Below are 12,240 nucleotides of genomic sequence, written 5' to 3'. Positions count from 1 at the left end.
TTTTGGTCTTAACCCTTCTTCTTGTTCAGAAGCAACTAAGCTAGTTAGCCAATTCGTACCTCTGGCGTTGGGAAGCGGAGATCGCCCCGATTGATTCTTCGTCAATCAAGTCGAGAGTTGGTATCAGGCCGGGAAAACAGATCAGCCATAGGCTTTATTTGAAAATCGAGTTTTGAGTTGGAGAATAGAGTTCAAACACCATTGACATTATATGTCTGAGCCCCGTCTATCTCTCCTTCAGTTCAGGGCTTCTCCCACCACAAAAGCAGTCAACCGCGGAGAGAGAAAGAAGGAATTTTTCCTGGAAGGGTACTCGACCCAGAAAAGTAAAATGCCCCTGATAGGACTTTGCCCACTGAACCACCGGAAAGAGAGGATGGAACCTGATATGAATAAGAGGTGTGGGCTATGAGGGTCCTAGGCGAATGGGAATAGACCCCAACCAAGATAACCTCGCTACACGACTTCGAATACTTCAGAGCTTCCCTTAGGGGCTTACACTAATGAGGAACTGAACTCGCTGCCAACAAGAAAGAAATTTCTTGCTTCCGGTACAAGAACTCAAGCAAAACAAAAAGCACGGTAGCGTAAGGGAGGACAGAATCAACAGCAGCCAAGGCGCTTAGAACAATGGGAGCAAGACTTCCAAATCTGCCCGCCATAGACGAAGACTGAGCCTCTATATTCTATTAAAAAAGTTTTTTAGAGGATCATCACTCTGATCACAGATAAACGAGATTCGATCATGTAGCAAGCGGGCTTCATACCTAAAAAGGCGTGTAGTCGGTTACTACACTCCCGCCTAGCCGTAACCAGCATGAAATATTGGATCTTCTCCCACAATAAACGTCTGGAAGAGAGAAAGCCTCCATCTTACCAGGGAGCCGGCCGTGCTTTTGCCCGAGTGGCTACTTCTTTCGCGAGTGAAAAGCTCGTTTCTTCCTTGCTTTCAAGGTTTTGGCATTCGAGGAAATGGGTCAAACAGGGGAGGAATTTACGCAAAAGCGGTGTAGTGTTGACTCGGAAAAAACAATTTAAATTAAACACGACCTTTCTGAGGCTCTGATCTGAAGAGGGTTTTAATGAATTCGAGAAAAACAGCACATTATGGCTACGACCAGCTAAATAAAGATCACTGTCATCTCACGAGTTGGATTCGAACCACATTACTTAGCAGTGAACTGTCCTGCTAATGCTAGCCTTACCCTGCAGTGAAGTTTCTTCCTTCCCTAACTCATTATAGCTCTAGACAGAAGACTAGTACCTTGCACTTGCCTCTATCTCTAACAACATGGCTAAAAGTGAGATGATACCAGGGAAAGTTCAACTACTTCTATTGGCTCTAAGCCTAGTTCTTCAAAGCAAGGCAATGAAATGGATTTAGCAAGACTAGCATTCATACCCAGTGTTTGCAATTGAATCAGCTCTATATAATTATAGAATATATATAGACTATATACTATAAGAATCGGTACCCTTGTAATTGTACAGGCTCCTATAGCAATAACCTATTTTTGTTCAGGCATTAGCTCATCTAAAGAAGTAGCCATTTTGACTGTGCCTGCTGTTAGCTGTTAAAAGGAGGTCTGCTTGTCTAGGACTCGATCGCGATCAAAGTCGAATCGTGATCCTATTAATGAAGCAAAGCAAGAACTGGTACCATAGATAAGCTGGAGAGTATTGACCAATTTGAAAGATCATTTAATGTAGTTGAAATAACTGAATTTTGGGTTGTTCGATCAAGTAAGGGAAAGTCAATGGAATTCAGAACTGTCTCAATGTTTTTTTTATTGTCTAAATATTCAAGAATTAAAACTATTCTAATGCTCCTTTTCGCCATGAACCAACAATTAGGATAAGCACGAAAATGAAAGCTTCTTTAAATACGGATACCCCTAAGACATCGAAAATCATTGCCCATGGATAAAGAAAAACATCAAAGACAAGAGCAAACATATAATAACGGATTCGAAATTGTAACCAAGCATCGCCCATTCCCGATTCATAACTAGAAAGTGTCTCCGCCCCGGGGCTAAAGCACATACATATAGAGAGGTGCAGCGGTATTTGATTGTCATAATAACGTCATCCAATCAACTACCCCTCTCTGACTCCGCGTAGTCCGACCCCTCCAAAAATGGATGTGAAATCCCTGTAGCGCAAGGAACCTGCGCTAGCGGATCAAGTCACAAGCTTATAGACCCCCCGCCTTATTGATTCTCTTTACAGGACGGTAGGAAAGGAAGTTCCTTTTTCTAATTGACACAAGCCTATTGATTGAGTTCGTAACCCGGGTCACTGAACTACTAGAACAGGAGACTAGAGTATTTCGACAAGATCAGCCCGCATTCGAAATAGTTACGAAAGCCGGAGATCATTAGTAATTTCGTTCCCAGGAAGTCTAAAGCTAGTCAAGTTTTTATGTAGAAAGCAAGGAAGCTGCAAGAAAACCAACTCTCTTGACGCCCTCGTGAGACAGCTAGGGAAGAAATGCAAAACGGTCAGCTTGGCTGGAAGCTATAGAAGGTATAGTCGTATAAATAGGCTGTCGTTACTAGTTAGGAAAGCTCCTCAATGCCAATGCCCAAATCCCTTCCGACTGAGGGCAGCCGTAGAAGAGATTATGATCCGAAGGAAGCAATGCCTTCTAATTGAGTCTGATCCTACTCCCTTAAGGTAGACAAAACTAATAAGAAATCCAATAACCCTGGCTTTCGCCCCTTAGATGAAATGCTAATTCTCTTCTCTCCTCTTTAGGAGGTCTTACAGAGGGTCTTTACTTAACTCGACCTCTAAGCCGTAGAATAGAAGATGATCGCTACTTATAATGAAATGTCATAGAAAGTCTAATTATCTCGTCTCTTCCCGGAAGAGACTATTTAGTAGTTAGAATCCCATCCCGACCTGAGAAGGGGGAGCATCCTCTATCTATGGAGATAGTCAGTTGAAAGCCTCCTCTCTTACTGGTCCCCTCTCTTCTCCCGGAGTAAGAAATGCAGTTTCCGATTCAGACTCTTTTCCTGTTACACGTAAAGAGATTGATTGAATTACTCTTTCGCATGTTGTTCAAGAGATAAGGCAGCAAGCCAGTAATCTTCCGACTTAGGAAAGCCGTAAAGAAGTCTTTCTTTTTAAAGGCTCTCTGCCAGGCATTACGAAGGCCAAAATCAGCCTCATTCCTCACCTCTTGTAGGCAAGGAAGAGGGAAGACTTATAGTTTGAGGAGTTAGTTAGGACTTAACTTCTTCTATTTAGAGTTACGAAAGCAGGACTTAAGTAATAGCCAGGAGATAAGTCATAGCTTACTTTTTCTCTTTGTGTGAATCAAGCCCTTCCGAAGCTAGCAAAGAATTGATTGTAGTATGATTTGTACAGTTACCGGGTAAATTGTTAACAAGGAAAGCAAGAACTCTTCTATTGTTCTTGCATTACAGTCCGGACTGAAGTTGGAAGAGAAGTTACAGTTGTCCGAAGTTCCATTTTAGAAGGAAATCAAACTCATGGATTTCTTCTTAGTTACCTCTTCTTTTCTTAGTCTTAGGAGAACTGGATTGCACCAAGATGACCGATTTGCTGCTTCGGCAGAGGGGCTAGTCTCAATCGAGTAGGGCGTCTAACTGCTTAAAGGGGAGCGAAGGGATTAGTAAGTGATGAAATGGGTGTAGTCAGATCAGACGCTTTCCGAGCCTAAGGCTTTTCTTTCGTCCGTCTTCTATTTAAGGCATTAGTTAGACGGCAAAAAGACATTAATCTTCCTGAACGACTTACCTCTGCCCTCTGGGACTTCTTTCCGGGTCGAGTTAAGTTAATAAATAAAGAGGGCTATTCACCAGAAGGATGGAGACTAAGCCAAGCGAAAGAATCAGACTTTGCTTTCTTCTTCCAGGCTTAAGGACTGGTATCAAGAAAATCTTAATTGTAAACTGCAGCTAGAAGATCTAGAGAGAAAGCCAAGCAAGGTCAAGTAGCTGATTCAATAGTAAGTTACCGGATCACGGTCTTAGTCCGATCAGAGGCGGGAATATCCTGTTGATCAGTTAGAAGCTAAGGGAGAATCTAACGGCTTTTCTTTCCGGGAGTGTAAAGTCCCCAAAGGTTCTTTGCAAGACAATGTCATTTTTCGGCTCTACTTCTTATATGAATCAAATCATATGCTGGAAAGCCATATCTGAGACACTTCTTTCCTATCTCTGTATAAAGATCGTAGTGCTTTCCTGCTCACTCTCCGGCTTCGTAGTGTGAAAGCCTTCGCATTCCTCTCTTCCCTGCATTAAGGGCTATCTAAATTAAGGGCTTTACCTGTTAGCCCGCTTGCTTGTAAAGAACACTACTACTTCTTACTAAGTCCTCAAGCTCTTAATCTTCTGCTTTCGTCTCTAGGAGTGAAGTCGGGATTACCCTGTAAGGAAGATTAATGGAATCAGCGGGTTTTAGAAGAGAATCCAAGGAAGTTGGCAGATCTGGGTTTTGGCCTTCTTTTCTTGTGGTCTTATCTTTCGTAGCCTTCTCTTAGTCTTCCGGGGAACGAAGTCTAATTAGACTGGTCCTACGAATGCATTCTTTAGTCAAGCAAAGAGGAAGCTAGCAGGTATGACTTCCTGGCTGTCTAAGTAAGGGATTCACCAGAGAGGGGTATTGGAATGGGAGAAGGGGCATTTTGGCCCAACTAACTAAAAGACTTGACTTTCCTACCCGATCTGTAAAGGACCTTCGATGAGATTCTAAGTCCGCGGTAACTACTCTTTCGAATGACTGATTTACGGCTGCTGACTTAGACTTCTTTCCTGCTTATCTACTAAAGCCTGTAACTCAATCGAAAAGGGATGCTAGCAGGGATAAGGCACGAAGGCAGTCAGACTTCTTTCGAACTTCTTACCAACAGAAGGAAGCTATGACTTCATTCAACTGCTTACGGCGGGGACCTTTAAGCCTTTTTAGTTAGGCTTTGATCCAATAAGGGTGTAAGAAGAGAAAGACTAGTTCGGGGATGATAGTCAGCAAAGGTAAACATCTTCTTATCTAAGGACTTCGGATCAGATGAAATAGTGAGTTCACGGGGACTAGGTCCTAAAGGCCCCTGGCTTAATGGATTGATTCTTCTATCCGCCTTCCCTAACTCCATATTAAAGGGATGCTCTAGGACTGAAGTGGGGAATCCCAATTGGTCACGAGAAGGCGTCAAGTCTGCTATTTCGTCTCATTCAGAATCTCAAGACTTCATGTCAACAACAAAGTCAACTACATCCTTTACTCCACGATCTGGCTTAGCGAGAAAACGGAAGAATTAGTACAGTCTGAGCCGTCAGCCAATAGAGTAGCTTTCTTCGTTGCTGCCAGATCTTCCAATGCTAAATCAACTGCTACAGCAATTCTTAAGGGCGGGATGGTAACTCAATCTCTATAGGGAGCAGCTCCTCCTCTATAGGCCTTTTCCTCAGTCAATTCCCGGATCAATGACTTGGGACTAGTAGGTTAATCACAGGGATGAGCTCAAAAGCGAGATGTAGTTATCTGGTGCTGCCCGATCTCTAAGTGTTGTTCTGACATGTGTGCGATTTAGCAACATAAATCTTTTGTTCTATATCCGCTCCGACTCCTTCTTTCTTTAACCGCTTGACCTATACCTAAAAGCCCTACCGTCAAGGTTTGGAACTAATGGAGGAGGTCTACTTAGGCCCGCAGGAGCCAATTCTGTTGATGGAAGGGCAGCTGCTTCAACCGAAGAATGGGATGAATTAGTTCTATCCTTGGTCTTTTCTAGCGGATTGTATCCTGAAAAGACATCCATGAATGAAAACAATTTAAGGTGAGTTATGTCAAAAGGTCTCCTCTAATGAGGATTCTGGTGCCCCTTCTCGTCTCGAGTTGAGGTTGCTAATGTCCCCACCTTCGCCCGCTTTTAGAAGTGGATTCGAACCACTGGACTCTATTTTCTGAGGATACATTGATTCTGTTCAGCCGTTACCATTCTATATGCCTTTTCCGCCTTAAAGCCCTTCTCCCGGATAGGAAATGTATGCAAACGATGCAGGAATCGAAGTTGAGTGATTCAGTAAGATAGAAGAGCAATTGACTAGTTTGTTTCCGTCTTTCCTACAGGTTGACCGATTCAGCTCGGCCAATTGAGACAGATAGGGAGCATGCCATTCAAGGGCTGGTTTTCCTATTTATTTGAAATCTTATCCCGTCGTCACCTTGTAAAAGCTAATGCTACACCCAATTCTTATTTATTAGGACCAACCGGCACACAAACGGGTGAACCCACCTTGTCTAAGACGCGAAGGAACGAACATTTGAAAGAGATGGTGACAAACAAGGAAATCGGCGCATTTGGCTCTACCTCTCACGCCAAACCATCGTGGTTGGAACTTGTTTCAATGAATAAAATTACCAGAATGACCAAAACATCTCTTCCTGAACAGGCCCAGAGGAAATACAATCATTGAAGTCGTCCCCGGCAATCATCTTTGAAGTGACACAACAGACTATGACTAGACATCTCGAGGAATCCACGCTTCTCACATCTCGTAAACAACTATACATCTTGGAAGCAAAGGCCAGGAGCAAAGGTATATACCCCTGGTCAATCCACAGTCAATCATCCAGCAACAGATTAAGTAGTCGAAAAAGCAGTAGACATTACAGAAGTTGAGAAGGCGCTTTCTCTTAACTCAGCATGGTCATACAATAAGAATAAGAAGTTGGCTATTCTCAGGTCTGGGCTGGGTATCCATATTAGGTTAGGGAGTCAACAAATCCCAGTCATAAAGGACAAGAAGAAATCGGACCAGAAATGGAAGAATGCCTATCACACAGATGGACAGCATTCTAAGGCCCTAAATAGAAGGAAATGAACTGATTCTATGGAATTTGTATTATTAGCCTTCGTGACGTGACCAATACCTTAAGCTCACTTCACTAGAGCGAATACTGATCCGTTTTCTTTATATCCTTCTTCTGGGCTACTAGTATTTAGTGGTATCGGTTGAAACCCTTAGCAGTCGAGATCTTATAACCTTACCCTTAGTTGAACACTCAGCGTCTTCAATTCCTCGCCGTCAGTCCTGTCGAGCGATTTCATACCATAGCTAACGAGGGAAGCAATATTAAGTCTTAATCTTTCCCTAGGTAGAAATACCATAGTGGCTTTCGGTCAATCATGGTGCGAAGCGAAACAAATTCCTTCCCTTGCCGTGCAACTGCAGCAGAGATGGGCCTATTCTCATCCGGTTGGAGCCAATCCTACTCTAGGTCCCTACTGGCACCGCAACAACTTCTTGTTCCCGGTCCCAAACGCCTACTCAAAACGTTGAGGGGGTAGCCGTCAAAAAAAATGAATTCCCGAAAGGGTCCAATAAGACTTGACTTCCTTTTGAGTAATAAAGGGACGGACGGGCTGAGACTCCTAACTCCCAATGCAAGAGCTGGAATCTAAATGAGGGGGAGGGTTTCGAAACGCATTGAACCACCCAATCAAATGAATCGTAACATTCGTAATGATCAACTTTACGGAGCCCTATCGCTCGGTTATATAAGATAGGTCCATCCCAGAACTCAAACTACCTTATATATATCTCTTGCTATAGAAGCACGCATTTCTTCGTCCACAACAGCTGGCTCTTTCAAGCTTTTCTCGTTTATGGATTTGGATTATTATCAAATTTTCGAAACTAGAGAAGTCACTTCTGCATTGTAATTTTCGTTGGACCTGTTTGTCTCTGTAACCCAGAAGAAGACTCTCAAGCTTTCTTTTAGTCATACCCGGAGACAAAAAATGGAACAAAGAATGATAGAAGTTCGAAATCTGCATCAGCTAACTCTTTCCCTCTCATTATGGACATTGATGACTTTAAGGGGGACTTTTCTTTTGATGCATTATTTGGAAACATGGTGAAAGAGCTCCTTCCATCTTTCCAAGAAGAAGCAATAGATTTATTATAAGGACACAGCAACGTCGGTGGGGGTGATTCTTTTCCAAATGGACATAAGCAGGCTCCATCTGATGCAGCAAAGTATGCACAAGCTCTTTCTACTCCCTTATTCCCAGACGTTGAGAAGCTCTTATCTTTGTTCAAGGACTCTTGTAAGGAGCTGGCTGAGCTTCGTAAACAGATTGATGGCAGACTCTACAATCTTAAGAAAGATGTCTCTGTCCAAGACACTAAGCATCGTAAGACACTTGCTGAGCTAGAAACAGGTGTAGATGGTTTGTTTGATAGCTTTGCAAGGTTAGATTCACGTATTTCAAGTGTTGGCCAGACAGCTGCAAAGATAGGAGATCAACTTCAGAGTGCAGATGCTCAACGGGTTACAGCCAGTCAAACGATTGAGCTGATAAAGTACTTGATGGAGTTCAACAGCAGCCCAGGCGACCTAATAAAGCTTTCTCCTCTATTTTCTGATGACAGCCGTACTGCTGAGGCTGCTTCGGTTGCCCAAAAATTACGGTCATTTGCTGAAGAAGATATTGGAGGACACGGCATAGCTGCCCCATCAATGATAGGAAATGCAACTGCTAGCAAAAGAAAGATTAGAATTTGCTGTTACTAATCTACAAGAGTATTGCAATGAATTGGAGAATAGATTTCTGGCTCGGTTTGATGCAGCATCACAGAAAAGAGATTTGTCTGAATGTGACAAAATTTTGTCACAGTTCAATAGGGGTACAAGTGCCATGCAACATTATGTAGCAACACGTCCAATGTTTATTGATGTGGAAGTCATGAACGCTGATACTAGGTTGGTTCTTGGTGACGATGGGGCACATGCTAGTCCTAGTAATGTAGCTAAAGGGCTTTCGTCATTGTACAAAGAAATCAAAGATACTGTTCAGCAGCAAAAAAGTGTATTCCTTTCACCCAATGAGGTTATGTCAATTTTAGTTCAGCGAGTTCTAGAGCAGCGAGTCACTGCCCTTCTGAACAAATTATTAGTAAGGCCAACTCTTGTAAATCTACCTTCCGGAAGGTGGACTTCTATTATATCTCATAATTCTAGCAGGAACATATGAAAAGACGCAAGAACTTGCTAGAGATCTACAAGCGATGGGATGTGGAGACTTGGATGTTGAGGGCCTCACAGAGTCTTTGTTTTCAAATCATAAGGATGAATACCCCGACTATGAGCAGGCATCTCTTAACCAATTATATCAAGTGAAGATGGAAGAACTGCGAGCTGAAAGCCAGCAGATATCGGATTCACCTGGAACAATTGGACGCTCAAAAGGTATGAAATCGCTCGACTTCAAGGAGAGGAAAGAAGAGACTATGAGCTCTTCCTATGACTACGAGCAGTAGCTTTAGCGAATTGTTAAATACTTTATCTAAGAACATACAGCGTTCTCGTTATGAGAGATTTATTATCAAGCTCTGGCAACTGCCTACGATGGCTATAATTTGGATTTGCCGGCCTTTCTATGAGCAACTTGTCCTCTAGTCACACGTGCAGGTTTGGCAGAACAACCACCAATATCAATATAGGGGGTATTCATCGCCTCTTGTCTCATCATGAGCTCGCACCAAGTGAAAACACAGGGATTTAGGGTAAGCATTGTCTAGTCTTCTGGTTCTTTCTAGTCATCTCTCCAATGCCAGGGCCAGGCTTTGTTTATAGATCCATTGAAGAGTCTCTCTCCATGCAGGCCTATTGTGTCGGCTGTAGGGGGTTCTTAGGGACCACCACAAGTCTTCCAGCCGTTCTAGATATCCTCGTGCTGATTTGATTAAATGACTTCTTCATATATATTTAATTTCCCCATGGCAAACACCTATTCGTGGAAGAAGTGCTGTTGTTGTGGATCTAGGAATTGAAAGAGCAGCTCCTCTTCCAAATTGTAGAGTTGTAGACTGATCTTTTCTTCATTTTTGGTGTGCCATCTATTTCAGTAAATGCAAGTGCTCCTCTTATGGATAGACTTGTTGATTTCGTCTTCACTCGAAATTCAATTTATCCGGATCAGCATCCAATATTCAAAGTTTTGGCTCTTCCTGTGCCTGAATTACTACAGCGCCTTACCGTCTACTAATAAATACTACTAAAAGAAGGACCACAAAGCCCTTTGATAGAGATAGGAAATGAACCGGAATGAAAGAAACGTAGTAGAATCACGCGGTGGAACAACGTAGTCGTTAGCGCTTAAGAAATAGAAAGAAAGTAGTGTACTCATTTCGGTCAGCATCATTCTTGCTTATGTCTAAGAAAAAGTCCCCCCTATTGCTCTAGCTGGACCGGGAGAACTTATTCTTCTCGAATTGACACCATAACAAGATTTACGCGCATCAATCGTTAACTTAACAAGGGATTTGCTTTCTCTATAACCCACTTGAGGAGAGTGACAACTATCACTAGATTGTGAACCTGAAGTCTTGAGCGAGGACCTTCTTTCTCCTACGGCAGGGCACGACCGACCCTGACACAATATTCTGTGATTGCTAAGTTTAAAGGCCAGGGAGAGATTCTCCACTAGCATTCTGGCTGAGACAGGAGAAAAAAAGGGTATGAATATCCGAATAGTTAACTCTCCTCCATCCCCCAAGCAGCGAAGAAAGGGAGCCGAGTACCGATCGGTTAGAGTAGCTTGCTTCTACGATGATTTGGTGGCAAATGATGCTGATTTGAGCACCTACTCAGATGACAAGGACAAGATGAGGCGCAAGAACACCTTTGTAATACATAAATTTCACTGGCTTTTTAAGCCAATAGAATAGGCCCTGTCCTGTCCGAGATTGTGGGTGTTTGGTCTTGCTATTGGCTGCCTGTCCAAGGGTGGCTGTTGAAACCTCCTCCTTTCTATACTATACGAAAAATTCCATCCAACCATTCCATTCCGTTGAGCCTAGTCCCATTCCATCAGCAGACTGAACTCCATTCTTGAACGAAAGAGACAACCTGAACACCGCTCTCCCATGGTTTTTCGTTGAGAAGCACTTCTTTTTCATCTTCAATTTGGATCCCGTCGGGAAGGATTACCAACAAACACGCATTACTTCTTTGTATCAGTTCAGACCCTATTGTATCAGAACAGCTCCTTAAAGTCCATTAAGAGGCAAAAAAAAGGTTCAATTCAATAGCATAGGCGGTAAGCATATATAGTTATAGGCTGTACCAGTTGGTATGGAAAAGGGGGCAGAATCGAAAGGTTGTGGCGCATAATAGAAGAACTATCGGCAGGGAAGGCAGTCTATCGCCTTATGGCTTAATCTTCCCTAAGAGGTTGGGTCGTTTGAAAGGGCGAGTGGAGAATGTATTATGGTAACCGGCGAGTCAGCTAAAAGGTTTTTAGAAAAGCTAGCTAGCGCATACGATAACTAGAATATTGTTCTGAATGAACAGGAACTGATATGATAATAATGTACATATAATACAAAGAGAGGGGCCAACCTCTTACCTAACAGTGTTTGGGAATGGAAATCTTGACCGGCGCTCTTCTTTCTTCGGGGAATGGGTACTAAGACTCTCTTTGAGACGCCCCTTTCTCCAGGTGAACTATCTAAAAAGAGACATGCGGGTGCACTTTGAGGCCTATGAACTACTCCCGATCACTGCAAATAATGCCCTTTACTTTAAGACCGTTTTCAAGACCTTCCAGGCCCGTTACCCAACGCTCATGTGCTTGAATATGTAGCAGGCTTCCCCTTCGATCTGCTTCTGTATCAGCGGCTGAGCCAGAAACTATACCTATCCCAGCTGGAGACCTCTAGGAGAATGGATACCAAAGAATTTCACACATCGCGGGTTTCATTTTCCATTTTATCCTAACTTAAGAAAAGGGATTGGTGCAAGAAGATTCCACCACTCGGTGGGGAAAAAGTTGCCCACCTAAATAAGATGTCTAAACCTAAAGAATAGAAGAGGACAGTCAACAAACTTGGTCCAACATCACTCTTCCCGCTCAAATGGACTAGGTATAACCTTTCGAAGAGAACTTTCTTGTTTTGAAACCTGGGATGCTCAAAATCTCGAATTGGGCTCTCACCATTGGTCATTAATTCACTGACCCTATCTCTTCCCCGCTCTGCCGGCGGCAGTGGTCTTGGGTTTGGCTCATAACTCTGTGGTTTGGACAGATCCTGCAACTTTACATTCATTGTTAGGTCGTTCGTGCATGCCCCCTTCTCAATTACGCGTTTTCGGCTACCAGGTCAGAGTCGGCTGGCATCATGCAAAGGAAAGAGCGATGATTCTCCTTTCTTTCTCAATAGGTGATTTGCAGCTACACTGGGAGAAGAGTTGGCATCTATT

The 12,240-nt window shown here is 43.1% G+C and overlaps 1 pseudogene; it reads left to right on the top strand.

Annotated features, from left to right (window-relative positions):
- Positions 1-6,487: 6,487 nt before the first annotated feature.
- On the top strand, positions 6,488-9,296 carry LOC114757176 (exocyst complex component SEC10a-like; annotated as a pseudogene).
- Positions 9,297-12,240: the final 2,944 nt, after the last annotated feature.

This window comes from Neltuma alba, unplaced genomic scaffold, assembly GCF_004799145.2.
Source record: "Neltuma alba isolate B1F8T4 unplaced genomic scaffold, ASM479914v2 tig00010577_pilon, whole genome shotgun sequence".
NCBI classification, from domain to species: Eukaryota; Viridiplantae; Streptophyta; class Magnoliopsida; order Fabales; family Fabaceae; genus Neltuma; species Neltuma alba.
Note: the sequence above shows the minus strand (reverse complement) of the source record. Positions and strands in the feature narration are given on the sequence as shown.